At 46.6% G+C, this 27,362-nt stretch overlaps 1 long non-coding RNA gene and 1 other non-coding gene across 2 annotated transcripts; one reads left to right on the top strand and one right to left on the bottom strand.

The window, feature by feature from the left end:
• Positions 1–1,477: 1,477 nt before the first annotated feature.
• Positions 1,478–9,818, top strand: LOC118906619. The gene is made up of 3 exons (XR_005022554.1): positions 1,478–3,138; positions 8,350–8,445; positions 9,474–9,818. It is a non-coding gene; the product is annotated as an uncharacterized LOC118906619 (long non-coding RNA).
• Positions 5,131–5,203, bottom strand: TRNAE-CUC. Its single transcript has one exon. It is a non-coding gene; the product is annotated as a tRNA-Glu (tRNA).
• Positions 9,819–27,362: the final 17,544 nt, after the last annotated feature.

Here is a 27,362-nt window from a genome sequence, read left to right as displayed (position 1 = left end):
CTGGGTGAGGCAGTCTAGAGCCTTCGATCCAGAGCCTCTGCACTTTCTCCCACACGTCTACTGCCTGGGAGAGACTGAACTTCTCCTTTGAGTTTGGCATCAATTATGATTTTAATCCTTGTTCCTAAGCCTCTTTGTGTGGGATGCTCGCAGGACCTGAGATGCAGTAACCCCAGCCCTTGATCGCTCAGATACTTTAGTATTAAATGGGTATTTCTCCCAATGATGCTTCATTCCTGCTCCTTCCCTTCTTCCCCCAAACCTTTAGATTACAGGTGGTCTCAGCATTAAACCTCCCCCACCTCGGCTAGGGTGCTGGGGCAGGGTTCCTTCCTTTTTCAGGAGCCCTGGGGGGAACCCACATGTCACTCCTGGTTCTGAAGGAATCTGAGAAAGGAGGAGCCTCCAGGAAGAGATTCACCCCAACTTTCACCAACTAAGATCTCATATTTTCCTTCAGAAAATTTTGCCGAGAGTAGCAAGTGCCATTGTCGTGTGGAAAATCAGAGCCATCATTAATGCCAGGCCTAGTTTCTGTGTGCTAGGCATGAAACACTGGACAGAGATCTCCTTCAGGGACAGAGCGTCAGGAGCTCCCTTCCTGGGAGGGTGAAGGGGAGGTTATGCGTTGTGAAGTGGGGAAAGGGGAACTCAACAGTGGGACAGGAATTTTTCAGTTACGTCCCTGTCAAACCTGCCAAAAGAAATAGGGTCTGGGTTTCTTCTGAAGCCTTAACAAGTAACAAGTCAAAGGAGTTGTTTCAAGTCAATATAAAACGAGACAAAGTAGGGTTTGGGTTTCCTTTTGGATCATGAATCTTGTGTGAAATAGATTGTATTTTAATAGAATCTGATAGTCCTGTAGACGTCAATATTTTTCCCTACGAAACAAAAAGATGAAACTGCTAGACTGAAAAATGTCACTGGTCGGATCAGCGGTGGGAAGGCTAGTGAACTACTCTGCAAGGAACAAGCAGGGGACAGGCGGTCACATCTTCCCCCTCTTTGGATTCTAGAGCTGCACTGCCCAGTGTGGTAGCCACCAGCCAGATGCACCTGTTCATACTTAAATTAATTAAATTAAATCAAATTAAGCATTTGTTCCTTCATCACACTAGACACGTTTCAAGTGCCCAAGAGCCCTGTGTTCATACAAATGAACTTATTTACAAAACAGAAACAGACTCGCAGACTTAGAGAATGGACTTAGCGTGGTGGGGAGGGATAGTTAGGGAATTTGGGATTGACATGCACACGCTGCTATATTTAAAACGGATAACCAGCAAGGACCTACCGTATAGCACAGGGAAATCTGCTCAATGTTACGTGGCAGCCTGGACGGGAGGGGCATCTGGGGGAGAATGGATACATGTATGTGTATGGCTGAGTCACTTTGCTGTGCACCTGAAACTATCACAACATTGTTAATCAGCTATACTCCCCTATAAAGTAAAAGGTTTAAAAAAAATTTTTTTTTAAGTTATAGACTTGGAAAAAAAAAGAGCCCTATGTTTCCAACACAGAATATTTCCATCTTTACAGAATGTTCTCTTGGGCAGCTTTGAGCCTGGCTCACGGTCTGTTCACTGAAGTCCTTTAATACAAAGTACATCTATAACAGTTGGAATTTGAGGGTTATCCCTTTGGAGGCTAGAGCTAGAAGGATCTGGTGGAAACGGGGAAGTGACAAGTTGAAGGCAGATCCTCTCTCTTGGTGAAGGTTTGCAACTGTGATCAATGTCTTGGTGAAGGGCTCTGGCTCCAGGGAGCCCAGGGAAGGCTGAGAACCCAGAGGAAGGAGCCAGATGATGCTGAGTGAGCCAGCATGGCCTCCACTGGAGGGGGAGGCACGGGTGAGCCGCTCTCTCTAATAACTTTATTGCTCATGTTTGTGTCTCTGAAGAATGGCTTGTGGAGAGCATATACGACTCAAGCGAGGACGAAGACTCTCTAGGTAGGGAACCACTCAGGTAGGATTCAAGGGGAGAAGGATCCTGGGAGAAGCTGCTGCTTTGGAGACTGGGGAGGAAGGAAGTAAAATCAAAGAGAAAAAGGAAATGTGTGTTCTTTTCATGTTTTCATGACATAAGAATAAGATCTCTCATGTCTCTTGCTTTGGGGGCTTTGGATGTACTGTTTGTAGTTATCTTTTCTTGCTTTAGTATTTAAAGCTTATCTTTCCCCCAAGACCTGCTGTTTTCTGCTTCGACCACTGCCAAACACCAAAGCCTTTGGTTGTGTTTGGTTGGCATCTCTTGGGAATTGAGCACTAGCGTTCTGGGGTTGGGTTTTGGGGTTGACTTACAATGCAGGCTATCTGGTGGGACACGACTCCCTCACAGACACTTGAACCTGCACAGTCCTTCGTGTGTGATCCAGGTGCTGGGTGAGAAGCAGACATTCTCCCTCTGCACGTTTAGGTCTTGTGGCAGCACCTTCATGTCCTGTCCTCAGGTTTACTCCTGGTTTAAGGGCGCTGCCAGGGGTGGGGAAGTTAGAGGGGGCAGCAGGGACCCAAGTTCTCACCTCCACCCTAACTCTGTGCTTTCTCTTCCCAAGGCTACTCCATCACCATCACTGCCCTGGTACCTGCTGAAGCCTGTGTTATAGATTCTGAGGATTAGGATACAGAGACCAGCAATCGGCACGTAATTTATTTCCTACTTATGTCTCTCTTTTTATTCTGTTTATTTCCTATCCGTAGACTCCTCTCTGTAGCTCTTCCCTGTTCCCTCTTTTTATGATTCTCATCCTGAAGGGCCTGGTCTCATCCAGGCACCTGAGGTCCTGGGAACTTCAATGTCTATAAAATCTTTCTCCAGCCCTCCTTCCCCGCTCTCTCAGTGTCATCCTGGCCTGTCTGCACCCTTGAGCCATGTTGAGCAACCCTGAGTGGCCCAGGCATAGAGGTGGGCTGGGCGTCAGAAGAGCTGTGTACCCTCTTCTGCGGGGGTTCTTCTGCACTGGATGTCTCTGGACATGCACAGTTGTTTTCTGCCTTTCAGCTCTCAAGATTACACAATTTTTTAAAAAAGGATTATCCCATCAGGAATCTGATTCCAGAAATCCTCTCATCCTGGATTCAAGAGAATGAATCAAGAAAGTAAAAGGAGATGAAAAAGAACAAGAAGAGGAAATGTGAGTGTAGAGGGGGCATGAGGAAGCACAGAGGGCAAATAAGGGCACTTCAGGAAAACCAAAAAACCGGAGGAGCGCTCTGGGGTGGCCACTACTGCATGTGACCATGCAGGGGAGATAAATGATGGTTAATATCAGTGCCAGCGAGTGAAGGATGAACTGAGTACGTATCCCAGGGAATGGATAACCAGTCCTTACAAGGCCCTAAAGAGAGCGCTCTAGGTGCTATAGGGCTGCCACATGCACGACTTCGGGAGGTGCAGGTTGCGTTGTGTTTTTTGTGGAAAGTGTCCCTGGAGTGGTTCAACATCCTAGTCCCACAGGACCCAATCCTGCCCTCCCAAGCCTCTCAAGGTGAACAGGGAGCACCTCAGCTGATCAGTGTGGTGAGACAGTGTGGGAAGCCCTTGACCTCCCCTGTTTTAGGCCTCCTGGGAAAAGGGTGAGGAGGACAGAGGCACCGGGGCTTCTTCTCATGCAAGCAGACAGCTCACCTGGCCCAGTGCTGCTGCATCCCTGTAGGCACGCGGTAGCCCTGGCATCAAGTAGGGGACACTGCAGGATCCAAGCCCAGCTGGGAGTCTCCCATTGCCCTGCGCACCCCTCAGCCTCTGTGGAGCCCCGTGGAGGGCCTGGCTTAGCTCATGGCACCGTTTCTCAGGCTGAGGTTCTGTCGATTTTTCATAAACAAATAAAAATCAAGCAAAACACAAAAATTTGAAGGAAATTCAGTGCAATGCTACCTTGGGGGTATGTTAAGGAGTTAGGATTCTAAGTTACTTACATTTATTTTCCAATTTTGTAAATAAAGAAAACAAATATAATTTGTGTTCTATTTTCAAAGGCAATATCTTCTGTGACCTTACTCAGTCTATTCCAGTAAGAATATGGTTTTATTATTTATGGTTTTATTATTAAACATTTATGGTTTTATTATTAAAGCATATTAATTTTCTTTTAATTGAGGGGCAAAGTTTGGCTGGGGTGTTAGAAAGAAAAATGATTTTTAGGGGAAAAGGTGCATTCCAGGTCTCTGCCCATTTCTACTGTGCAGGTCTCATGATGGGTCGTGTTGAGTGTGTTCTGGGAGGACCAGGGTCACCACTCCCACCTGTGTCATCAGACCTCCTGCTCCTCACAGGGTCCAGGTGGGTGGGACTCGGCCCTTTGATCCTGGAGTTACTTACAATATTTTTCCCGGTTGGAGATTTGCGCAGAGAGGAGCTTGCCTGCCTTCCCCTGGGTCAGTGGTAAAGCTTTCCTTGCCCGCTCTCATTGGCAGCTCTGGACTTTAAAAGTCTCCTATGTTTGATTGGACCCCGTGTTTCAAGATCTCACTCAGCAGGGGTCAAATTCCCACCTCCTGTCCCTGAACATGTGTCCTGGAACCCAAGATTGAGGCGTGGAGCTGATCTGCTCCGACACAGGCTTCGCTCAAGGTCGTGCCAACAGCACTTGATAATTAATGCTCCACATTTAGCTCTTGGCACGTATCTGGGTCCTCGTATCTCCCTGACTCGACTGAAAGTGCATCTTTAAATAATTTAGCGATAGATCTCCAGTATTCTTATGTGAACGGAAATACGGGCTCCTCAGTGTCTCTGGAAACAGGAATCTCAAATCTCTTCTTAAATAATAGCTGAGTTTTGCATTTAAAAGTTCTTAGTTGTAATTTTTGCATTTGAAAGTTCTTAGATTTCTGAAACTGTAAAGAATATCTGCAAACCTGAAGGAAAACTTGGAGTTCACTTTATCTGTGGTGGAAGGTCATAATTTGGGAAGTGAGTATCAAAAAATGACCCCCAAAAATCTTACCTTTCAATTGACCAGTGGTGCAGTAAGGAAATTATAGGAGGGCATAGCAATGGGGAAGCCAACAGCAGAAAGTTAGAGGGTGAAGGAATGATGATAATATCCAACTTGACAACAGTAGCCTTTATTTATTTATTTAATTTATTTTTTTGCCACACTGTGTGGCTTGTGGGATCTTAGTTCCCTGACCAGGGATCGAACCCAGGCCCTCTGCAGTGAGAGCACAGAGTCCTAACCACTGGACCACCAGGGAATTTCCAACAGTAGCCTTTAGACAACAGCATTCAATGTCTGCATCACCTAAGGGTCATTGTTAACCTTGAGACACTCAGGTGTAGTGAAACGTTAGAAAAAAACTCCATGACTTCATAATGGTGAAAATGTTTATTTAAGAATATAAATTATAGGGACTTCCCTGGAGGTTCAGTGGTTAAGACTCCACGTTTCCACCGCAGGGGGCACGGGTTCGATCCCTGGTCTGGGAACTAAGATCCTGCATGCCGTGTGCTGTGACCAAAAAAAAAAAAAAAAGAAAAGAAAAGAAAAAAGAATATAAATTGTAATCTATTTATTCATTTCTCAATTTTATAGTACATAAATTTTATTTACTGGTTTATAAGAGGGCCTAATATTGGATTGGCCAAAAAGTTCGTTCGGGTTTTTCATAGCATCTTACAGAAAAACCCGAACGAACATTTTGGCCAACCCAATATTACTATCATTTTAATAAATCACGACGTACTTAGATCTTATAAAATATTTTCTTTGAGTTAAAAAATCTCTGTAATACATTAGATAGTCCTTAGAGCAAAATAATTACAATGCAAGTTCTTGATCTGAATGTTCAAGAGATACAAATTATTAAATTATTAAAATCTAGGTTGATGATTCATAAAAGGTTCCATACATTTTTGTCCTCTGACATGTTTAATATTTAAAACTAGCAGAATACTTCTGTATCACGTACATATTTTTCCCCCCAAGTATTCTGTTTGTGTTTGTGGTTAAGAGTTTCACTGGTCTTCCCTAGCGTGCATTGGAGGGATTACTGAACCTGGATCCAACACTGGATAGATCCTCGGGCACCCTGATCACTATTACGTACTTGGACCTGAAGGTGAAAAGAATGGGCACGGAGTCTGCAGCAGAAATTTTGGTGAATGAGAAAATATGGGCTCCATCGCTAACGTCAAAAAAAGGAAATATTTCCAATTTTCATATTTAGAAAAATGCCCAGTCGTGTACCCCAGGGGTCACCCAGAGGGCAGTCTGAGGTGCTGTGTTGGCCTCAAAGTAGCTTCCCTTTCTCAAGCTCAGTGTCCAGAATCCAAGTTCTGAGCACAGTTGGACTCTCCTTGTCGGTGAACAGATTCTCTGCAAACTCCCAGGCCCCCATTCTCTGCTTGTTCTCACATCCGTCTCCCAGTAACAGTGGCCAGAGGTGAATCAAGAGGAGCCCAGGATGCAAACCAAGTAGCTGAATCTCTCAGGAAGCTCTTTCCCATTCTTTGATATACCTCTATTGGAGGCTCTTCAGGCCATCAGAAATGAGGAGGGGGTTCTTGACTGAATCAGCATCCACTGTGGAGAGAAACATAACTCGCTTAGCAAATGGACCAGAGCTAGGCCAACTCTTCTACTATAAAAGCCCAACAACAACAACAAAAAAAAAGCCCAACGATTTCATTCATTTTAGCTTCTTTAAATCAGCTTTTATTCCCTAATCAGAACTTTTCTTGGGGGAAATTTCCTTTGCTTCCCTGAGTTGGTCTAATTATCCTATGTGTCTAGAAACATGGGCCTAATATTGATAGTAGGAGTTTTTATATTGTTCTGTGGCCTGCTGATTAAAGATCTGTCCTCTCTTTCATGTGTTAGATTCATGAAAGCAGACACCATAGCTGTGTTTGCTCTTTAATATATGTTAGTCTAGATCATAACAAAAGATAGACATCGCATCTATTTTGAATCAAGGAAAAGTAATTGTATTTATTGCAGAATAATATTGAAATAATAAACTTTTTTTTTTCTTTACAATTCCCTTTCTCATTTCATGTTGCTGGCTAGATTCCAGGTTTTCATTTTCCTAGTGTTACAACAAATGAATAGGTAATGTTAGGAGTCCTGAGACAATGGGTTATCTTGGCCAACGTCAAGACAGAGCAAGAGGCATCTTTCCCAGCCAATCAGAGATTTCCTTGGGCACGAGTAGGGATGCCTTTGGACCTTGATGGCAACTTAGAACTAGAACTTGCTCAGAGGAGAAGGGAAACTGGAGAAGAATGGCTTTCTGGACTGCCAGCATCTCCAGCTGGCCCTAATTATCAGAGTCTGGAGCAGAACTGCTTATTCTAACATGACTGTGGATGGAGGCACAAGAAGCTTCAGAAGTGCCCCTGTTGTCTGGAACAGTGCCACTCACTTTGTTAGGCTCTCTGATGACTGACTCAGTGGAAGATGCTGGGACATGTCTGATAGTCAGACTGTGGGTTGTCAAGGACAAAATGTCTGGGACCGGTTTTGCTATCCCCAATACAAGTTTGCATGGAGCAAAGAGTAAACTCACTTAGAAAATCAACAATTCATTTTTCTCACAAGTGATATTGTGGACTGGGATATTTAACAAACATACATTCATCCATCACAGTGGTTGCCCACACCCAGTGTGGGTTAGAATCACCTGGGGGCTCAGAAACATTGCAGATTCAGACAGTGCCGGTTTTGCTACTCTCCACGTGTGGTCAGGAACCAGAGGTATCATCCTGGGCTCATGTCAGAAATGCAGATTCTCAGGCTAGTCCAGCCCTATAGAATCAGAATCTGCATTTTAAGAAGACCCCAGGTAATTAAATGCACATTCAAGTTTGAGAAGCCATAGTTGAGGCAGTGCTTCTCAATAGAAATAGAACATGAGTCACAGGTGTAATTCTAAAGTTTCTTGTAAACTTATTCAAAAACGACTTCAATAAGATATGTATTAAGCTCAATATATCCAAAATATTATCATTTCTCTATGGCACTACCCCTGTTTTGAGTGCTTAATGGCCACCAGTGCCTACCCTACTGAACAACACAGATCAAGGCATGACCTAAATACTATATCCTCCTAAAAATCTCCAGGTGGTTCTAATTCATACTCAGGGTGAGAAACACCATTGTTTAGGGGATAAAGATTTAGGTGCCGGGATTCAAATAATGCCCATATTTAATGGAGACCTTAGCAGAGCTGCTTCCTCCTGGGTCCTCCATGGGGAGGAGTAGTTAGGACAGATGCCTCCCCTTGGAGCTTCAGCATCCTTGGGTTAAACTGTGGAACATTACTCAGGTGGGGCTCCATGTCCTTGATCTTGGACACCAGCTTCCTCAACTGACCATTTGTCTTGGTCTCATTCTTCTCAGTGGCCACAGAGCAGAACGGGCACAATGAACGCGTCCATGGGACTCCCTCTGTGTTGAATCGATGCACCAGAGGCAGCAGACATATCCGCATTTCAGGTACGTAAGTTTTTCAAGATAATCTAGGCAGATGAGACATCTACTTGCTTCTTTAAAATGTTTGGCCATAGTCACTTTCTGTGGAAAAATGAGCAAGATGTTTCCATGAGTTGAATGACCATTACTGCTTGGGGCTCTATCCTTTTTACTTGTATAGATATATCAGGTACCTAATGTGTGCCATCCATTGTGCTAGGTAATGACATAAAATGTAAATATAAATATAAATATAACTGACCTTTGCCCCAGAACTTCTGATATTTGGAATGCTAGTTAGAATGAAAGACTCAATCCAGGGACTTCCCTGGTGGCACAGTGGTGAAGAATCCACCTGCCAATGCAGGGGACGCGGGTTCGAGCCCTGGTCAGGGAAGGTCCCACATGCCCCAGAGCAACTAAGCCCGTGCGCCACAACTACTGAGCCTGTGCTCTAGATCCTGTGAGCCACCACTACTGAGCCAGCATGCCACAACTATTGAAGCCTGCGTGCCTAGAGCCAGTGCTCTGCAATGAGAGAAGCCACCGCAATGAGAGGCCCGCGCACTACAACCAAGAGTAGCCCCCGCTCGCTGCAACTAGAGAAAGCCCGCGCGCAGCAACGAAGACCCAACGCAGCCAAACATAAATAAATAAATAAATAAATTTATTTTTTAAAAAAAGTTAAGTGCATTGATGGAGAGATGCATTACACTTAAAAAAAAAAAGAAAGAAAAGGAAAGAAAGACTCAATCCATCATTTAGCTTCAACTTGAGTTGGTGAATGGACTAGACGTGGGTTGTCCAGTACTGTAGCCACCAACCACAGGTGGCAACTGACCATCTGAAATTTGACTTATTTCAACTGAGATGTGCTCTGAGTGTAAAAATGCACAATGGATTCTGAAGACAGAATAAGAAAAAGCAAATTGAAACTACCTCATTGAGATCTTTTAAACAATGTTTGTATCATCAGTGTAAATACCTGTTGAAGTGATAACATTTTGCCGATTAAAATTATTTTGACTTGTTTCCTTTTACTTCATTTAAAGTGGCTACTAGAAAATTTATAATTAGATATGTGGGTTACATTCTCCTGGACATCCTGGTCTAGACTCAGAGACCCTCCAACTTCCGCCAGCTGGTCCGAGTCGGCTGTGGCTCAGATCCCCAGCAGCAGCTGAGAGGTTGAATCAGTCAACGGGGGAAACTCGGTTCACCATGTGGTAGAGGACTCCAACCAGGATCTGATTAAGGAAAAAGAGCATCATCTCTCCAGCCTGGGTGCTGAAACCTAGTCCTGCCTACAGCTCCTGGAGCAGAGGGCCCAAGGGTCCCTAAGTGTACACAATAGGTCTGGGATTGAGCTGGCCTCGGCAACACTTGCTCTATTAATAAATTACTCCATTCCCCAAACTTTGTTCTGTCATATTTGCCTTTTGTAGAAAACTGAGAAGCAAAAAAGAAATTACATAAGATTGGACTTGCCTCTCTACTAGATCCTCCTCTGGCCTCCAACTCCTTCTGAAGGTGATTCAGCTCTTGAGTGAGATCCACCTACAAGGGGCTTTTAATTTTTTAAATTTTTTAGATTCTTAGTTACACATTTAATGAGACTTGTATAGGACTTGTACAGGGTAAAATCTGTAACACTTTGCTGAAGGATGTGAAAATTGATTTCTTTATTGAAGTATAGTTAATTTACAATATTAGTTTCAGGTGTACAGCATACTGATTCCATATTTTTACAGATTATACTCCATTAAAAGCTATCTATTCTATACATAATAGTTTGTATTTCTTAATCCCTTAATCCCATACCCTCCTCCCTTCCCTCTCCCCACTGGTAACCACTAGTTCGTTTTCTATATTTTGAGCCTGTTTCTGATTTGCTATATACATTCATTTGTATTATTGTTTAGTTCCACATATAAGTGATATAATACAGTATTTCTCTTTCTCTGTCTGACTTATTTAACTAAGCATAATAAATACCCTCTAGATCCATCCAATTGTTGCAAATGACAGAATTTCATTCTCTATGGCTGAGTAATATTCCATTGTATGTATATACCATATCTTCTATAAGGGGCTTTTTATCCTGAAGGATCTCTTCCCACCCTATTCATACCAGGCCTCTTTAATCTGATTGTATTTTGATTTACTTCTAGCAAAAATGAGATTTTTACTAAAGACAAAGAAGTTACCACAAACATTCTTTATTGATGTAAATTATCACAAGCATTTTTACACAACATTTTAAATGAATTGCACTTGCATTAATTAATTACAATTCATTAATATTACTTCACATATATTTGTAAATATGTCATGCTTAATCTGTAAACCACACAATGGTAGGTAAAATTCTCATTTACTCTGACTCATACATTTTTAAGATTAAAACATTCAGCTTTGCTAATTAATATTGACCCTTCACTAATACCTGATGTAAATTCTCACTTCAGCTAAACTATTTAGAATATGTGGGTCCAGTTTGATGGACACACAACCTATTTTCCAGGGAATCACATGGTACCAAGGGAAGGTGAGATGGGATTTGGCCGTGCTTAATTCCCATCCTATGAGATAGATTCTTCGTCTTGATTTTATTGTCAGTCAATGACTAGAAAGAAGATATTGCAAATTGCCACCTTGTTTTACTGTGCATTAAAATGTAAGAGTGAAGATGTAGCAAAAATCATGAAGCTGATTTGAAATAGTTTTGAGATTCAAAATATGAGGTCATAATGGCAGTTCATAAATTGTACATATTTTAAATACCCATATTACTGAACACTCAATGAAGTTTGAGAATTTGTTGTTGTTTTTAGACACTTCCCCACATATTTTGACCTTCTTTCTTCATATATAAAAAACATGGACAGGTTTTAGTTCTTGAGTGACAGTTGCAGACATATTTAACATTTGATTAATGAAGTAATCATAAAAGGCTCCAGCCATCTCACAGCTACCCGCTAGGTGGCACTATGTCAAAGTCTATGAAAGGATTTGGCTCTTCCCTGTTCTGATCCAGGTTTCCTGCCTCCTAGATTCTACTTTCTGAAATGCTCACCAGAAAGCAGGGACCCATCTGATCCTGTGACGGCTCAGTTTTGTAAAAACCCCTGCCTCTTGACAACTAGCTATCCTAACTACATGGTCCTCACAAGACTATGAAAATTTATAGCAGTTTAAATTCTGCTATGGGCTGAATGGTGTCCCCCCTGCCCGCCCCACCAAATTCACATGTTCGAAGCCCTAACCCCCGGTATCTCAGGATGAAACTGTATTTGGAGAGGAGGCCTTTAAAGAGGGGATTCAGTTCAAATGAGACCATTAGGTGAGCCCTAATTCAATCTGACTAGTGTCCTTATGGGAAGAGGAGATTAAGAGATACAGAGAGAAACCAAATGTGCACAAGTCCAGAGGAAAGACCATGTGAGGACACAGAAGACAGCCGTCTGCAAGCCAAGGAGGAAGGCTTCCAAAAAAATTTCTTTTTTTAAATTTTCTCAAGTTCTAAAAAGGGTGGCTAGAATTTAGACATTGATAACTAAACCATTACTGAGTACCAACTCTACACCTGGCAATATGTATGCAACTTTGTCACCTGCCCAATATGCTAGTGACTGGCTCCGTGTGACTACTGAGCCCTACCAATGTGGCCACATTTGTAGAAATTCCAACATTTTAGATACATTAAGTTAAAAATATATGATTTATGTTTATTTCACCATTTTTGTTTTCTTTTTTCCAGTATACTTTTTATTTATTTTTTGGCTGCATTGGGCCTTTGTTGCTGCGCGCGGGCTTTCTCTAGTTGTGGAGAGCAGGGGCTACTCTTCGTTGCAGTGCGCGGGCTTCTCATTGGGGTGGCTTCTCTTGTTGCAGAGCACGGGGTCTAGGTGCATGGGCTTCAGTAGTTGTGGCACATGGGCTCAGTAGTTGTGGCTCGCGGGCTCTAGAGTGCAGGCTCAGTAGTTGTGGTGCACAGGCTTAGTTGCTCCGCGGCATGTGGGATCTTCCCGGCCCAGGGATCGAACCCATGTCCCCTGCATTGGCAGGCAGATTCTTAACCACTGCACCACCAGGGAAGTCCCTTCAACATGTTTTTTTTTTGTTTGTTTGTTTTTGTTTTGTTTTGTTTTTTTGTTTTGTTTTGTTTTTTAAAATATTTTGGGGATTGATTTTACTTTCTTTTTTTTTTAAATTTTTACTTATTTTTTATTTATTTATTTATTTTTGGCTGTGTTGGGTCCTCGTTTCTGTGCGAGGGCTTTCTCTAGTTGTGGCATGCAGGGGCCACTCTTCATTGTGGTGCGCGGACCTCTCACTATCGTGGCCTCTCTTGTTGCAGAGCACAGGCTCCAGACGCGCAGGCAGACACGCAGGCTCAGTAGTTGCGGCTCACGGGCTTAGCTGCTCTGCGGCATGTGGGATCTTCCCAGACCAGGGCTCGAACCCGTGTCCCCTGCATTGGCAGGCAGATTCTCAACCACTGCGCCACCAGGGAAGCCCCCAGTATGTTTTTTAAGGAGATTCAAGATGTGTGTAATTTTCTGATCTGGAAGATGGGAGATTGTAGCCCCTCCCCCCAACTCCTTAAACTTCTCAGCCCTGCTCTGGGTTAATGTCTCAGCCAAAGAGGACTTGTAGGGTAGCTGGAGGTGAGTCTGGACATATCTTCCACCTCAGCCTAATGATGGACAACCCATGAATGGAAAAAAAACATTGCAAAGCATATATCTGAAAAGGGGTTAATATCCAGAATAGATAGAGAACTCCCACAACTCAACAACAAACAAACAACCTGACTTTAAAAATGCGTAAAAGACTGGAATAGGCATTTCTCCAATGAAGATACACGAATGGCCGATAAGTGCCTGAAAAAATGCTCCGCATCAGTAATCATGAGGAAGATACAAATCAAAACCACAATGAGATACCATCACACGTATATTGGGATATTAAATATTAAAATACAGAAGAGTGTTGGCAAAACTGGGGAGAAATTAGAACCCTTGTGCACTGTTGAAGGGAATGTAAAATGGTGCAGCCATTACAGGAAACAGGATGGCAGTTTCTCAAAAAATTAAAAATAGAATTATCATGTGATCCAGCAATTCCACTTCTGGGTATCTACCCAAAAGAATTCAAGGTAGGGTCTTGAAGAGATATTTGTCCACCCGTGTTCATAACAGCATTATTTTCAATAGCTAAAAGGTAGAAGCAACCCAAGTGTCCACTGACAGAGTAATGGATAAGCAAAATGGGTCTATCCGTACAATGAGATATTATTATTCAGCTTTAAAAAGGAAGGAAATCCTGACATATGCTACAATACGGATGAACCTTGAGGACCTTATGCTAAGCGAAAGAAGTCAGTCACAAAAGGACAAGTACTGTATGATTCCACTTACATGAGGTAGATACCTAGTCAGATATCTAGTCAGGTTCAGAGACAAAGTAGAATGGTGCTGTTTAGGATATCCCAGGATACCCCTCCAGGCAGCCACCATGGCTGAACACTTTGAAGAAACAAGCACATGTCCCATGTGCCTGGCCTTCATTGAGAAACCCGTGTACTTGAAATGTCCCTCCTGATGGCCGTCATGGAGCAGTGGACCGCACGTATGCCAGTGGGGCTGGCCGGGTGCCATATGACCACACAGGTAAGCAACACGAGGAGGTTCAGTGCACACGCAGACCAGGGAGAGGTTCTCGTAATAAGGAAGAAGAATGTAGGGCGAAGCGACACAGGGGGGACTGTTCCAGTCCCAGCGCACCAAGCCCGCAATCCCAGAGAGGCTGTGGGTCTTTCAGTGGTGCTTTCCCAGCAGTCCCTACAGGTGCGTCTTACTCAGGCTTGGGAATCATCATAGTGCGAAAAGCATGCAGAGGGTCCACATGCTTCTGGTCAGCTCATAGATGCTGAGCACGGAAGGCAGAACCTAGGACAACTGGGTCACCTTCTGCCAGGTCTGGGTCATCACTCCTTAGAAGCCGGCCCAACGCAGATAAGTTTAGTGCATGTGGCAGCATTATGGCCGGGAGCCCTAGAAATCCTGAAATCCTTGAGCTATGCACCCTGGGGACAGTGACAAATAAGAACTCAAGGTGCCTGGTGCCCATCCCCCTTGCCACAACTCTCTAGCGCAGCCATGTTGGAGAGCATTGCTGCTCACCCCCATCTCCCCTCCAGAGTGCACTAGCCCACCTCCGGACTGCTACCCGAGCAAGGATAGCCACCTCTCTCAATGAATACATACATGTGACAAAGAAAAGGAAGACTGGAGGTAAAAATAACATATGGCTATTAAGGGTTATTTTTATTTTTATTTTTAAAAAATATTTATTTATTTATTTGGTTGCACCAGGTCTTAGTTGCGGCAGGCAGGCTCCTTAGTTGCAGCTCGCGGGCTCCTTAGTTGTGGCATGCAAACTCTTAGTTGCGACATGCATGTGGGATCTAGTTACCTGACCAGGGATCAAACCCGGGTGCCCCTGCATTGGGAGCGCAGAGTCTTAACCACTGCGCCACCAGGGAAGTCCCATGGGTTATTTTTAAGTGGCAATATGTCAGTGTTCTCATATCTTCTGAATTTGAGTGTCTTCATGGCAGAGGATTCTCAAGAACAGTAGAATGCACTGCCTACAATTAAATCTCTCCCACCAAGAAAAGTCTTTTAAACAAGTGTGAGATCCTATGCCACAGATGGCCGATGTTGTTGCACCATCGTTGCATCGTGGAGACTGAAATGGTCTTGGAAGAGGTGAGGAAGACAGTGGTGATCGAGATGAGCTTCAGAACGGGCAGGAGAGGCGATGGGGACCACGCCATTGAATCACAGCCTGCAGGTCAGGACCACACGTAGACTGATTCATTCTCATTGCTTTAGGTCACCTTGAGCAACAAAGCCAAACCAAGGGCTCTGTTTCTCATTTCTTTCACATTCCTCTCCTTTGACTTCCTTCAATTCACCAAGAAGAATGGCCCAGCAGCACCTTGGTCCATACTTGTTAATCAACCATATCCACAACCCCCCACCCCAGGTCCACATCAAGCAAAGCCCCCTGAGTAATTTCTGAGAGGCACCACCAATGTCCCGATGGTCACTGTGGGTTCTCTTAGACCCCCCCGACCCCACGCAGGACCTGTTAGAGGATCTTCCCAGTGACAGAGCAGAGGAAGAGGCCCCATCTAGAGCCAAGGTAAGCTCGCCTCTCTTTGAGATAGAAACGCTGCTTTCTTGGTTTCTTTCCTTTTCAATCAAATTTGAAAGCTGACCAGGTACACTAGGGATGATATATACCATTTCCATGGTGGGCGGGGAAGGGGAGTATTGAATGAGAGTCTTTTACCGACTGATACCTGATCCAAGAGGGCATTTACAAATGACAGCATCAGTCATAAACTACACTGTGGGGGAACTTTCGCTTGGCAGCAATATTCCTCCTTGGATGAAGAACTTTGACATCACTGACCAAACTGGACTCGAGAGACACATCCTTCAGGAAAGCTTGTGCCTTTTCCAAAGGTGTCCTCTACCCTTGCTTTTGGGACCTTTGACCTGACCACAGCTTCCCATCTGGTTTCCTAAAGTCACCAAGAGAACAGAACGAAGACCTGTGTGAACAGGTCCTCATTGTGTTTTCTTTGCAATTGCAGGTGGTGTCAGGAACAAGGGAAAGTGTGACATAGTCTGGAAGCACTCACTTGCTGAGGAAAAAAAACATGCTGGCTTTCGTGGGCAAAGCTGGCCTCATCCAGGTTCCAGCTGGGATTGGCCAGGAGATGAGTCCACAGGGATGGGTCAGAATACAGGGTCGGGCCAGAGACATGGAATTCCCCAGGCCTCTTCCGCCTGGGGCCAGGAAGGACAAGTTTCTAGTTTTCACCTGTTTCTGGAAGTTGCCTGACAACCAGACCTTGTCTCCAAATTGTTTGCCAAGTGTTGTCTGGCTCAGAAACACATTTAAACTGAAGAGCCTTCACACTGCGTGGCCAGGGCAGCTGTAGAACATTCTAGTTGCAAAGGAGATGAGACAGGCATGGGCCCCAGTGGAGTTCAGGAAAGAGATGGGGGCTGATCCCAGAGTCGAGGTGGTCCTTCCTACTCTTCTCTATGACCAAGAGGCATCAATCTGAGAGTTTCTTCAAAATTGTCTTGGAATTCTCAGGCCCAAATTCTGTGTCCTCCCACTCGTGGGGACAGGAACCTTGGACGTAGGTGACCACTGCAAGGGCACTGCCTGTATCTTCCTCATCAGTTCTCACCCCAGTGCTCAGCCCTGGACAACCCGTCTTAGGCCCCAAAAATGTCTAATGTACATCCCCCCACCCCGGACTGGGATCCAGTTCAGGGGTGGAGAGGGTCCCTCCTCAGCTTGTCCAGGCCTGCTGGGTCCACACCAAGCCAGGGGCCTGCCCGGGCTCTAATCCAGATCAGGAATGAGACGGGTGGGCTCCTGAAGCATCCCTCCCTCACCCCTGACCCTGCTGTTCTGATTACATCTAGCACAGGAGTGCCCGGCCTTGCTCTTCATCTCTGCCGACAGGTGGGCCCCCTGCTGGGAATCCTCTAGGACCTAGATGTTGACCTTACTGTCTTTGTCCCCAGGGCCTCACTTAAGGCCTGGCACGTGTGCCTGAGTCCAGGAAGAACCTACAAATGCGTTGTCAGATAAGACCAGCAAACTATACTTACAATGAACGAGGCGGAGTGAGGGAGACTATGTCTTCCTCATCTTTGGATTCTATAGCTGTGACATCCAGTGTGGTGTTCCCTTGCCAGATTTGCCTGTTTATAACTAACTAATTAATTAATTATAAATAAAATGAACATTCAGTCCATCCATCACACCAACCATGTTTCAAGTGCCTTATAGAGTTATGTGCTAGCGGCCACTATATTCAACAAGGTAGAGAGGATATTTCCATCCTCACAGGACACTGTCTTGTGCAGCTGACCTGATCTGGGCACAGGTCTGTTGGCTGAACTCATCTAATTCAAAGTGTTTCCATCACAGGTGGAATTTCAGGTTGATAAATTTGCAGGTGAGAGTGGTAACTTATCTGGTGGGAATTGGGGTAGTGAGAAGTTGAAGAGGGACCCTCTCTCTCATTAGAAGATTTGCAGCTATGATCTTGGGGAAGGGCTCTGGCTCCAGGGAGCTCAGGGAAGGCTGAGAACCCAGAGGAAAGAGCCGGGTGATGCTGAGTGAGCCAGCATGGCCTCCACTGGAGTAGAAGGAAGGAGTGAGCCACTCTCTCTAACAACTTTATTGCTCAAGTTTCTGTTTCTAAAGAATGGCTTGAGGAGAGCATAAATGACTCAAGCTGCGAGGATGAAGACTCTCCAGGTAGGGAACAAGGCTCAACTGCTTTAGTAGGCTGAGGAAGAAAGGTGTAAAATCAGAAGGAAGAGGAAACGTGGAGGCTTGTTTTGTGTTTTCCGTATTTTTTTTAAATTAATTAATTAATTAATTAATTAATTTTTGGCTGCATTTTATTTTTGGCTGCCATTGGGTCTTCATTGCTGTGTGCGGGCTTTCTCTAGTTTTAGCAAGCGGGGGCTACTCTTTGTTGCGGTGCGCAGGCTTCTCATTGCAGTGGCTTCTCTTGTTGCAGAGCATGGGCTCTGGGTGCGCGGGCTTCAGTAGTTGTGGCTCGCGGGCTCTAGAGCGGAGGCTCAGTAGTTGTGGCGCACGGGCTTAGTTGCTCCGCGGCACGTGGGATCTTCCCTGACCAGGGCTCGAACCCGTGTCCCCTGCATTGGCAGGCTGATTCTTAACCACTGCGTCACCAGGGAAGTCCCATGTTTTCTGTATTTTAATGACCTAATAGGAAGAGGTATTACCTCTGTGGGCTTTGAGGGTGCTGTGTTTGTAATCACCTTTTCTTGCTTTGTTATTTAAGATAATCATTTCCAGGAGACCAGTTCTTGCTGCCTTTGCCACTGCCAAACACCAGAACCTTTGCTTACGTTTGGGTGGCATCTCTTGGGAATACAGCACGAGTGTTATTGGGTTGGGGTTTGGGGGTTGAGCTGGGATGAGGCCATCTGGTGGGACACGACTCCCTCACGAACACTTGAACCTGGAGACACAGTTCTTCATGTGTGATCCCGGTGCTGGATGAGAAGCAGACGCTCTCCCTCTGCACATTCAGGTCTTGTGGCAGCACCTTCATGTCCTGTCCTCAGGTTTACTCCTGGTTTAAGGGCGCTCCCAGGGGTGGGGAGGTTAGAGATGATGTCCTCCCAGCTTCCTGCACGGGTTCCTGGGTCCTCCTGGAGAGGTGAGGGGGGAGCACACCCTGGAGCCCATTTCTCGCCTGCGCTCCTCACCCACAACCCAAATCCTGGGACCAGGAATAAGGCCCATGTTCAGCTGCCCCTCGAGCCCCTCCATGGCTGGCAGGAATTCTCGAGGATGCTGTGAAGGGTTGCCGGGCTGGCTCCACACACTTGCCCTCATAGCCCTGCTGACCTGGTCCTCTGGGATTGACCTGCCCCAGGACAGAGCGTCTGGGAGGCAGGGCCAGGGGGTCGCTTCTCCTCTCAGAACCCACCGCTGCAGCCCGGCAGCGCTGCCCCTGCTCCCCCATACCCCAGCCATGCCCACCCTGTGCCCTTCTCCCCAGTCCTTCCAGGACTCCGGGAGAATCTAGCAGGTACTGTTTACTCATGTGGGCATATATCCTCCTGCTGGAGAACTCTTGTTGCATCACTTGCCGACCAAGAGAATTTGGACAAGTTACTTTACCTTTAATCTTGTGTTCATCCCCTCTAAGGAGCTAGAAAACTTACAGGGTTGTTGTGAGGACTAAGTATCTAGCAAGTAGCTCAGGTCATCGCCTCAGGCACAGGACAGATAAATTGTATGTGGAATTGGCTGCCATTCTCTCCCAGGAGGCCCATCGAAACCCTGGGTCCATGACAGGTGCTTCCTGCATTTGGTTGGATTGGTTCATGGATCCATTGATTGATTAGGGAGAGTGGCAGGACACCCACAATTGTTCCTGCAATGTTCCCATATGTTGGAGAACAATATGGTTGGTGGAGGTTGTCAAGGAGAAGGGACTTTAAGCCGACAAGGCAGGGAAGAAGGAAGGAAGAGGAGGGAGCTGGGAGGAGGGCAGTGTTATGCACAGAAAGCCGTGGAGATGTGACTGGCTGTCGGAGGCACAGGAGGACACAGGCATGGCGTCCTGGTCATAGTTACAGAATTCGAGGGCTGGAAAAGGGGCCCTAGAGATCCTAGACCCTCTCCCTCATTGCAGAGGTGAAGCCATCAAGGCCCTGGGAGAGATGGGGACAGAAGGGGCCCCGAGTCCTGACCTTGACTCTGATTCTCAGCTCTCCTTTCGCATGCCCCCACCCCCAGCATCATTGCTGTCCTTGGGCACTAAAACACTCCTCTGCTGACAGTGAAGACTCTGAACGGGAGGGCAACAACCTGCATGTAACCTACTTACTCTTTCATCTCCTTTACATTTTCTCTCTTTTTCTAATCCATAAGCTCCTCTATGTAGCTCTTCCCCGTCCCCTCCTTCCTTCTTTTTAATGATTCTCATCCAGAAGGACCTGTTCTCATCCAGGCACTTGAGGTCCTGGGATCTTCTATAAAATCTGTACAAACCCTCTGCAGCCGTCCTCCTCCACTTTCTTAGCATTGCCCTGGCTCCAGAGTCCCCGCCCACCACCCTGTCTGTGTCACTGAATCGTATTGAGCAACCCTGAGTGCCCCCCTCCCTGGGGCAGGAGGCAGGTCAGAGTCAGAAGGACTGGGCCCACCCTGCTGGAGCCACCCCAGCCCCACCTGTGAAGTCTGGCTCTGCCCTGCCCCCTCCCACCACTACCACCAATGGGTGTAGTCCTGCCCTGGGCGCCTCTGACATGTGCCATTGTTTTCTCTCCAGCTGTCAAGAAATTCTCTCCTACTCTATTAGAATGAAGGAAGGAGATAAAGTGGAAGAATAAGAGGAAATGGGAGTATGAACCAAGTAAACTGCGGAGGGGAGGGGAGGCAAATAAGGGCAGGTGGGTTCCATTGCTTCCTAACTTTCTTTCTGGCACTTTGGTAGAACCAGCAAAACTGAGGAGCACACTGGGGTGACGAGTATTGCATGCAAGGGAGACAAGAGGATGGTAAAAACCCATGCAGACAAATGAAGGGTGCCCTGAGAACATCTTTCCTGGAAGCGATAACCCACTCCACATAAACTTTTTTTTTTTTTTTTTAATAAATTTGTTTGTTTATTTATTTATTTATTTATTTATTTATTTTTGGCTGCGTTGGGTCTTCATTGCTGCACGCGGGCTTTCTCTAGTTGCAGTGAGCGGGGGCTACTCTTCATTGCCGTGCACGGGCTCCTCACTACCGTGGCTTCTCGTTGCAGAGCACAGGCTCTAGGTGCACGGGCCTCAGTAGTTGTGGCACACGGGCTCAGTAGTTGTGGCTCGAGGGATCTAGAGCGCAGGCTCAGTAGTTGTGGCACACAGGCTTAGTTGCTCTGCGGCATGTGGGATCCTCCCGGACCAGGGCTCGAACCCGCGTCCCCCGCATTGGCAGGCGGATTCTTAACCACTGCGCCACCAGGGAAGCCCCACATAAACTTTTAAGGTTGCTGGGCCAAAGCCTCCAATGGCTCCTCCATTTGGAGGAGAGGGCTGTAGGTTACTGTAAGGCCACCTGTGCCTGACTCCAGGCTGCGTTGTTCACATCATACACGTTTGTAAGAGTCTTCCAGGATTTATTTAATATCCTGGTAGTGCGGGACCCAGCTCTGCTCCACCAACCCCCTTAACATCAGCAAGGGGGCATCCCCCACTCAGCGGCTGAATGCTAGATCCGTTAACATTGGCATGATGAGGTAGCATGGTGTGACCCTGACCCTCCCCCTCCTTCAGGCCTCCTGGGAAAAGGGTGAGAAGGACAGAGGCACCTGGGACTCCTTCTCCTGCAATCAGGACAGCTCGCCTGGGCCAGCTTTGAGCCCTGTCTGCCCGTAGTAGTCTCAGCATCAAGTAGGGGACTCTGCAGGATCCGCACCCAGCTGGGAGGGAGCCAACCCCTGGGGGCCCTTCAGCCTCTACAGAGCCCTGCGGAGGGCCTGAGTCACCTCATGGCAACGTTTCTCAGGCTGAGGTTCTGTAGATTGGTCACATGTATGTAAAAACAAAACACACACACAAAAATGGAAGGAAACTCAATGCCATACTCATTTGGGATAGGGTAAGGGGGCAGAATTATAAATTGCTTATGTTTCTTTAATTTCCAAATTTGTAAATAAGTAAAAAAAATTATATATTTGATTATATTTCATTTTTTATTTATTTTTTAAATATTTATTTATTTGGCTGCATCAGGTCTTGGTTGTGGCATGTGGGATCTTTAGTTGCAGCCCTCAGGATCTTTAGTTGTGACATGCGGACTCCTAGTTGCGGCATACAAGCTCTTAGTTGGGGCATGTGGGATCTAGTTCCCTGACCAGGGATCAAACCTGGGCCCCCTGCATTGGGAGCACGGAGTCTTAGCCACTGGCCCACCAGGGAAGTCCCTATTTCATTATATTTTATTTTATTTTATTATTATTATTTTTAAATAAATTTTATTTATTTATTTATCTATTGGCTGCGTTGGGTCTTCGTTGCTGCGCGCGGGCTTTCTCTAGTTGCGGTGAGCGGGGGCTACTCTTCGTTGCGGTGCGCGGGCTTCTCATTGCGGTGGCTTCTCTTGTTGTGGAGCTCGGGCTCTAGGCGCACAGGCTTCAGTAGTTGTGGCACATGGGCTTGGTAGTTGTGGCTCGCAGGCTCTAGAGCGCAGGCTCAGTACTTGTGGCACATGGGCATAGTTGCTCCGCAGCATGTGGGATCTTCCCAGACCAGGGCTCGAACCTGTGTCCCCTGCATTGGCAGGCAGACTCTTAACCACTGCACCACGAGGGAAGCCCTCATTATATTTTACAAAGCAGTGTTTCCTATAACCTTTTCACATTGGAGTACTTAGGCCATAAGCCTTATTTTTTTATTACCACTGAATAATCTATCTCAGAACTGAATGAAGCAAGCAAGGCTTGGTGGGGATGTTAGGAAAAAAATTATTGGGGGTAAAATGTGACTTAACAATTGTTCATTTCCACTGTGCAGGTCTCCTGATGGGTCGGGTTGAGTAGGGCTGGAGGGACGGGGTCACTACTCCCACCTGTGTCATCAGACCTCCCACTCCTCACAGTGCCCAGGTGGGAGGAACCCACACTTTTCACCCTGGAGCCCCAGAGCCTCCCCTTTCCTCTGCATCACTTTCACTGTTCAGGGGACCAGTCACTTGAACGCCGCCCGGCCAAATGCCCAGGTTAAATCGCCCCTGTAGGACATGTCTCTCTGCTACCAGAGCACACTTGGCAAAGAGCAGCAAACAGGCCCCACCCAGTGCCCTGGGGATGTGACCCCTGGGCATGTCAGGGCCCAAAGTCACTTCCAGGGTCTGAGTAGCCCCCTGGGTCCCACACACCGACCCGAGGGAGCCCACCTCCCCGCTGACTCCAGTCCCTGGCTTTGTGCGGCAGGTTCTGGTCTGACACCTGTGAAGACCGTGACCTGGAGGCCTCAGCCTGAGACTCAGAGGGGATGGAGCTTGTACAGTGTCTGCAAGCTTAAATGAGGCCAAGGAAGGAGGGCCAAGGAGGGCCGCCTCTCTGCTCCTCCTCTTCTGAGTCAGCTATTTAGTGCCGGTTATCGCCTGTCTGAACTGTACAGATTCAGCATAATTTTAGATATATGTTTTATTTTTAACACTGGAGGCTTTTACATCAAGCAAAATTGATCTCCTACTTGGTTTAATTTTTAAACATTTCTATGTAAAATAACACACAAGTATAGGAAAGCACCCTCAGCAAAGGGAGGGCTCAGTGAATTACAATGGGCGCTCCACTCTGGGAAGCAGTAGTTTTTCCCTCTGTAAAAGCCCAGATGCTTCTGAGAAGCTCCTCTCAGCTTCCTTACTCTGGCCCCAGACCTCCACAGCGGAAATCCCAAAGGGACTGGATTCTCCCAGCCCTCCAGCGCCCTCCACTACTTTCTGAGTGTGCTGCCACACTAATTTTGAGTTATCTGTGTGTAAATCATTGCACTTGGAATATACATGGAGAAACTGATTTCATGCTTATAACTGAATAAGTTAGCACTTATTCTTCTCCCCTTCTACAGGGGGCTGCCAGGGTGCTGGGGACGGCCTGTATATTGAACTGAGTGTTAGTAACAGATGTGTTTATAGTTACAAGAAACCATAAAGCTCTACGCTTAAGATCTGTGCCCTGTACAATACACCAAGTAAACTTCAATTAGAAAGAGATGCAAAAAAAATTTTCCCACAAAACAAACTTCAGGCCCAGGTGGCTTCCTCTGATTTCTACCAAACGTTTAAGACACAAATGATGCCCGTCTGCTACACACTCTTCCAGAGAACAGATACAGAGGGAACACACCCACACTGCTTTCATCGGACCAGGAGAATACTGATGTCATACCAGCAGCAGATAGTACAGGACAGGAGAAATTACAGGCTAAACACTTCTGAATGTCGATGTCAAAATCCAAAAGCAAATATTAGCCGTCTAAATCTAGAGGTTTTTAGAAAGGGAGGAAGCTGGGATTTCATGGCGGTATTTCCGGTGGTTGATGTGGACAGGATCACTGGGTGTTTGGGTGCTGCCTGGGAACGTGGAGAGAAGGGGCAATGCCATCGGGTTAGTGGAATGAACGTTTGGTGACAGAGATTAGGAGGGCCTGAGTCATCCTCAGAGACAGTCCTGGGATGGGGTCTCTAGGCTGTGGCTATGGAGGGGTCCCTCCAGGAGGACATGGGCCTCTCTCCTGTGCCACTGCAGGGTCTACAGATGGATGAGGAGTTTGTAGGGGCTGGATTTTGATGAGGAAGGATGAGCAGGGAAGGTGCGCCCTCAGAGCCAGTGCAGCCACGGCCCCTCCACAGCCAGGCCGTAGCCCAGGCTACTCTAACAGCTGCTCACATCAATGGTCAGGCGACAGTGGGGCACGCCAGCTTCAGCCACTAAACCACCAAGCACGGCCCAGCAGGCCACTGTCCTCACTAATCAGCAGTAACTGTGCATCCAGGGCTGGTTGTTGAAGACCAAGTTAATTTGTTAGAGACGTGCCACGTGGGCAGCTGGCTTGGAGAGACCGGGGCTCTGAGTCACGTGGAGACAAGCCGACCACTGGTCAGACCACCAGGAGGCTCACCTGGTGTGTGATGATGCTGAGAGAGGAGGGACGTAGATGGGACCCTCTGATCCTTCAAGGGACCTTCTTTCAGGGATATTTAACAGCTGTGGGGTCAGGGATCAACATGTAAGGGAGGCAGCTGGGTCAGGCATGGGCCCTCCTGTTGGCTCAGACCCCTCCTGTCCTTGGAGCAACCATGGGGCAGGCAGGAGGATTGGGGGGATAGAGGGAGGGGAGCCCTGGGCTCAGGAGTCCAGGGCACCATCTAGAGGATTCAGGGGTTCAGGGATTTCTGTCCCAGGGAACCAACTACATTCCTGTCCCACATCCATCTGTCATCAGCTTTGCGACTCCAGGAAAGTCACTTAAAATCTCAACATTTTAGTGCCGTGTACCATAAAATATGGATCACAGCACCTGCCGTGAGTTCCCTACGGGGCTGATGTGGGGACCACAGGAGATGATAACAGATATTCTTCACAAGCTCTAAAGCATCACACCCATAACCTTCCCCGCTCCCCTGCCCTGTGGCATCCAGGTCCCCTCTCTGGAGGCAGCGCTACCACATTTCTTGCTTATTCTTCCAGACATGTAATATTTGAACATTTAGGTAGCACTTATGAAGTACCCATCATTTTTCGTCAGGGTCTACCTGATTTGTTGTATTAAGCTTCATCATGTAATACTAATAAGTGGGCCCTATTAACATTTCCATTATCACAGAACAAGGAACTGAGGACAGAGGGTCTGCATAACTTTCCCAGGTTCATGTGGCTTCTGGTATGATTTGAATCCAGACCATCAGGCACCAGCCCCCACTCTCTCGGTCACTGTGCTGTGCTCCCTTTCTATATTATCTCACTAAATAAAGTCATGTCCCTGTGCAGTCAGCCCGCTGGCTATTTTAAGTGCACACCACATTGCAACACCCTCTTCCCAAGGCCAGCTTTGATTCACTTGACTCCCCTAGACTCCCCTAGGAGGCTGGTGAACAAAGAGAACAGACGTGTGACCTGGGAATGAATTGACACCTCCGCATGGTCTTCTCCCAGCGACATATCAATAGTTCTCTCAATTTTTGTTGTGTTTTCCAGGATCATGACTTGGGTACCAAGAAGAAAAGGAAGATTATAAAGGAATCAAACACAGGATGCACAAGAATATCATATCAGATGCGATCAAGATAATCTGCTGGCCATCCGCAGCGGTGGTTCAGACACATCAGAATCAGCATCTGGCCAAACAACAGGGTAAGGACACAAATATCACCCCCACTAACCACTCCATTGAAGGTACTGTGGAAGTAATACCAGTAAGTAGATTCAGGAGTAATGGCTATAGTTTGTGCAGCAGAGCCTGGATCTGGCTGAGGGAGGGTTGGGCAGGGAAGGTGCCCACTCAGAGCCCGTGCAGCCACTGCCCGCTCTTAGCCAGGCCTTAGTCCAAGCTGCTCAGCTGGTCAGTTTCTAGCCAGTGAGACCCTGGGGGCCTGTAAGCTTCATCTGTTAAGCCACCAAAACACCAGCCCAGTAGACCCTGTTCCCCGCTAATGAATATTAACTGCTCATCATCCAGGTTTGGTCAGTTGAAGATGATGCTGATTCTCTGTGCAACTGTCATGTGGGCAGTTGGTTTGGTATGTCCTGGGTTCTGAGTCAGTTAGGGAGTCAAGAAGACTACTGGTCATTCAGGGTGGTCACCTGACCACCAGGAAGTGTCACTGCAAATCAGCTGCTAGACTCAAGTGCTGAGGGGGAAGGGAGGGGAGATGCACACATATTTGGGTACCCCGGTCCCTCAGGGGGTCTTCATTTGGGGGAAAGGCATTGTATTTGGGGTCAGGGATTGAAACGTAGAGCCAGGAGTTGGGTCCAGATTTGAGCCATTCTCGTGGGCCAGGCACTTCCTCTGAGTACCAGCTGTCTCCCTGCAGCATCCTTGGGGCAGGAGGATGTGGGAAAGGGAGTGAGGAGAGCTCTTGGTTTGTGTATCCAGGGCATGATCTCATGTCCATGTGTTCAGGAATCTCTACCCCCAGGGAGTCAACTCCCTCCCCTGCCTCAGACCCATCACTCATCAGTGTTGTGACTCTGGGCAAGTTATTCAATCTCTCTAAATTTCAGTGCCCTGAACCGTAAAATATGGGCCACAGCCCCTACTCTGCCCACCCCACAGTGCATCACAAGAAATAATATTCTTTCCATGAGCTCTAAAACTTCTTACTCATGTCATCAATGTGAAAAAGTAGGCTCTATCCTCCTGTTTGTAGCCTCCTAGGTTCCCTTTCTGGAGACAACCTGCTTATTCTTCCAGGCATTTAATACTTGAACATTTATGTAAGTAGCACTTATGAAGTACCCATCATTTTTCTTCGGGCTTTGTATTTACTAATTTTTAGCCTCAGAACATAATACAAATAAGCAGGTCCTATTAAAGTTTCCATATCACTGGCCAGGGAACTGAGAAACAGAAGGGCTAAGTAACTAACCTTCCCAGGTACAAGTGGCTTTCAAATAGAATTTGATTTCAGGCCCTCAGGCACCAGCACCCATACTCTCCCTCATTGTGTTGTGCTGACTTTGTACTTGTCTCATGTAAATAAAGTTATTTTCCCCATGCGATCAGCCTGTTGGGTATTTTAAGGGCACGCTAAAATGCAAGGTCCATCTTCGTAAGCTCTACTTTGATTCA

This window comes from Balaenoptera musculus, chromosome 14 (assembly GCF_009873245.2).
Source record: "Balaenoptera musculus isolate JJ_BM4_2016_0621 chromosome 14, mBalMus1.pri.v3, whole genome shotgun sequence".
NCBI lineage: Eukaryota > Metazoa > Chordata > Mammalia > Artiodactyla > Balaenopteridae > Balaenoptera > Balaenoptera musculus.
This window is presented reverse-complemented; position numbering and strand designations above follow the sequence as displayed.